The sequence below is a fragment of the Choloepus didactylus genome, chromosome 6, assembly GCF_015220235.1.
Source record: "Choloepus didactylus isolate mChoDid1 chromosome 6, mChoDid1.pri, whole genome shotgun sequence".
Lineage (NCBI taxonomy): Eukaryota > Metazoa > Chordata > Mammalia > Pilosa > Megalonychidae > Choloepus > Choloepus didactylus.
The window spans coordinates 89,931,027-89,935,089 of record NC_051312.1 but is presented as its reverse complement, the minus strand read 5'-3'; the positions used below and the strand labels follow the sequence as shown (position 1 = coordinate 89,935,089).

The following is a 4,063-nucleotide window of genomic DNA, read 5'->3' as shown; positions in this document are numbered from 1 at the left end:
CTAAGGAAGAGGGTGGGGTTTCTTTTCCTTTTTTCTTTTCTTTTTTTTTTTTTTGACATACAAAAAGACAAATCATGCTTATTTTACTCAAGTTTTCTTATAAGGAGTTGAACAAAATGATCCCTAATTGAAAACATTATAAAAAATGTTCTTAGCATTGTTTCATGTATCCCTTTGATGCCTAGAAGTAGAAAAAAACTTATCTAAATGAAAGAATAAAAATGACCATTCTTAGAGTGGACTTACTTAATATGTGAGAAAAAAAATCCATATGGGTAAGATATAAAATAATAAATGAACCTATTAGTTTCCTGTGGGTGATGGGAATCCCACTGATGTGTGAAGTCTCCAAGACCTCTTAAGACCTGGGAATCACTTTTCAGCCATTATAAAACAGCCATAGGTACTCCCATAATTCACTGACCCCCTTTTCCCTCAGCTATTTTAACTGCTAAAAGAGGAGGAACCAAAATACAGTTTCCCCATGGCCAGGCTGCTTGACTGTCAGCACCAATAATTCCTTGGCCAATCAGAATTCCAAAGCATCCCCATCCCCCAACTGCTGTCTAAATGGGAAAACAGTAAAAATGGCTTTGGATGAAGCATTTAGGTGTTTTGTCTCCCAGAATCATAAAATACCTAGCTAGGAAGTAATCTGGTTCCTATAGAGGAAAACCAAATATTCCTTCCAGAGAACAAAAGAACAAAGTAGAACATCCATTGTGCCTTTCTCCCAGCCTCAATATGACCTCAAAAATAAGAGCACAGTGAGGAAATGACTTTACATCTACCATTACCCTGAACTCCAATTTCCTCAGAAAAACCAGGGCAGAGTGCCCTTCCACTATGGTGGAAGCATGTTGCCACTTTTGCCCAAACCTGTGGGGAGAAGGGATTTCTGATCTTCCCTCACAAAGAGCAGGAATTGCAAGTAGCATATCTTTTTTAATAAGAATGGGTAAATGTTCCCAGAGCTTGTGATATCAAGTGCCCAATTTCCTTACCAGTAATTTGAGTCTTTGTAGGTGTGAGGAGAGAAATGCTGCGGGGGTGGGAGGGGGGAGGGTGGTACGGACCTCTCATTTCCCATACTTCTTTAAATTTGGAAAAATTAGGAGGAATATATGGATATGTTGTGGGGATGAGTGAGAATGGAACCCTAGCATTTGCAAAAGATTAGCACAAACACAGCATCTTGGATGGATGATTATCATACAAGACAGAAAACTTACTTAATAACCATTTGTGGCAGTCAGAGAAAAGAGGATTCCCAGAGCCAATCTTGTAAAGAAAGAGAAAATGACTGAACTATTCTTTTTCCTCAAACAAACAGCAATTTTCTAAGTGAAGGTAGTATCTCATTTCTGTTTAGAAAACATGTAGAGAAACATTAAATGTGGAAAACCCTCAAACAATCGGGGACTCACTCAGAAGTTATAAATTATGCAAGCATTAGTCATTTTTCTCAGTCTACTCACACTTAACCTGAAATGCAAGTTATCCTTGCCTCTGTAGGTGTTCTGAGCAGAGTTATATCCTGATTTTCAATGAAAGGTGAAAGTTAGGCTACAATAAGGGGAGTGAGGGAGAGTGCAAAAGGGGAAATCAGGTGGGAGAGTTGAGGAATTGAAAGGTCTGGAAAATGATTGGTGGTAAGCACTGAGAGCCCTAACTGGAGTTCAGACTCTGTGAGGGGGATCATGTCTCATACCTGGGAGCCTGGCCAAGCTGGGCACATAGTAAATACATGATTTGAGTAGCTGAGGTAAAGAAAAAAATACATCACTAGAGACTGCATGGTTTAAACTTTAATACCCAATGAATCACTCTGACTCCTGACTCCACTGCTCTCAGAAGACTGCAATGGCTTTTGAAAGATCTTGGTAAAGAGGATGCCTCTGATTTTTCTGTAACTGTCATCATCTTGGCTTTGAAAGCAGGTAAAGTACTGCTGAAGGGGATGATGAGTCTGAACTATTATAATAGCCGTAGACATTACTCAATGGGATCCCCAAAAACCAGAATAGATTTTATCAATTTTGTTTGCTGGATGTTCTCTGTGATTCGGTTCGGCATTAGCATTTGCCACCCAAAATGAGTTCCCCCAAATAAAACTTGTTGGTGCTATTTGACAGAGAGAATACAAAGCAGGCATAGATCTCTTAGGAAGTTGCCACAACTCTCAATAATATTAACTCTACTATCATTATCACTTTTTGCTTTATCCCCTAGTTTGAGGCCTTCACATAGGAGTCTGCTTTTATAATTCAATGAGAATGACTCTACTCTTTTTCATTTTTCATTTTTCAGTGCACAACTCAACCTGAAGATCTGTGACTCGTACGAGCTGCCTATTTTAAATGGTCTAGTAGTTTCAGTTTCCATTTACTAAGTTCCCAGATAATAAATGGAGAATGGGATGAATCTTCACAAGGCCACATTGAAGGTAAAAGGAAATCATTCCCATCACTGAGAAGCTCTCTCCAGGTTTTCTATCAACACTGCAGACTCAGTTTCTTCTTTGGTTTGTTTTTCATAGATGCCATACTTCTTCCAGTGCAGAGTATCATCATTCTGGTCTCCCAACATTTCTTTAAAAATCTTGCCTGGCTCAGGAATGGGAGGAAATGTAATGACCTTGAGCCTTTTTAGGTGAAGCAGGAGGACTATGATTGCACCTGCAGCCGTGACTGGAATGATGAGTAATGTGATAATGCAGGGGGTGGAATTGACCTCATTGCCTGTACTCATTGCTTGACTCCAATTACTCCAGTTTGTCATCTTCATTGCAGAACTTTATTTGTTTTGACTCTTATTCTGACTGTGTTCAGAGTATCAGGAAGTACACCAGGGGCCATGAAGCAAATTTTATCCTGCAGGTTTCCCTTCATGTTCTGAGCTCTGACACATTTAGTTTTGGTATCTTCAACATACGTTGAAAACAACGTATGTCTCAGTTTGGCTGTTATTGACTTCTACATGGTAAGATTAGCATCTGCTAATAAAATTCTGTGGATTCTTCCATTCCATGTACAAGCCACCTTTTTTGGAAGGAAAGATTTAACATGTGGAGGATCAGGTTTCACACAGGAAGTTAAGGCACTGTATTGAAGGATGGTCTAATTTTTCCTGCATTATCCTTGACCATTATTTGGACACTGTGTTGTTAAAAACTGGAATCCTTCACTTTAGTAAGATAAAGGAACAACCAACGTGTTGACCTTCTCTATAGATGTTTTCACATTGAAGAATTTTTTCCAGGCTGCTGTATCAATTGTAGAGAGTGTAGTTAATGTCCGGATTTGTGTCTTGCCAGGGAGCCAAGAACAATTCCATTGCAGCTCAGTCACAGCAGACTCAGGATCACCCTCATGGGGTGAGATGCACTTTTCCATTAAAATGCTAGTGAAGTCATCTGGTCCTGGACTTTTCTTTGTTGGAAGATTGATTAGTGATTCAATGTCTTTACTTGTCATTCATCTGTTAAGATCTTCTACTGATTGCTTCTTGAATCAGTTTAGGTAATTTGTGTGTTTCTGTGAATTTGTCCATTTTATCTAAGTTATCTAATTTGTTGGCACACACTTGTTCATACTATTTTAACCCTTTTAATTTCTGTAAGGTCAGTAGCAATGTTCCCCCTTTCATTTCTGATTTTAGTTATTTGTGTCCTCTCCCTTTTTTCTTTGTCAGTCTGCAGGTTGTCAATTTCATTGATCTTTTCAAAGAATCCCCTTTTGGTATCACTGATTGTATTAGGGTTCTCCAGAGAAACAGAATTGGCAGGATAGATAGATAGATAGATAGATAGATAGATAGATAGATAGATAATTAGATATAGTAATTGGCTCATGTGACCATGGGATTGACAAGTGTGAATTCCATAGAGCAGACTGCAAGCTGGAAACTGCAAAGAAGCTGAAGTTGTATTCCCCAGGAGAAGATGGCTGGCAGAAATTCTTCTTTCTGGTTGCTAAAATCCTCAGTTCTCACTTTAAGGCCTCCAACTGATTTGATGAGGAGACTCCCCTCATTGCTGAAGGCAGTCTCCTTTCTTGATTGT

The 4,063-nt window shown here is 39.0% G+C and overlaps 1 pseudogene; it reads right to left on the bottom strand.

The window, feature by feature from the left end:
* Positions 1–2,466: 2,466 nt before the first annotated feature.
* LOC119537213 lies at positions 2,467–3,476 on the bottom strand (annotated as a pseudogene).
* Positions 3,477–4,063: the final 587 nt, after the last annotated feature.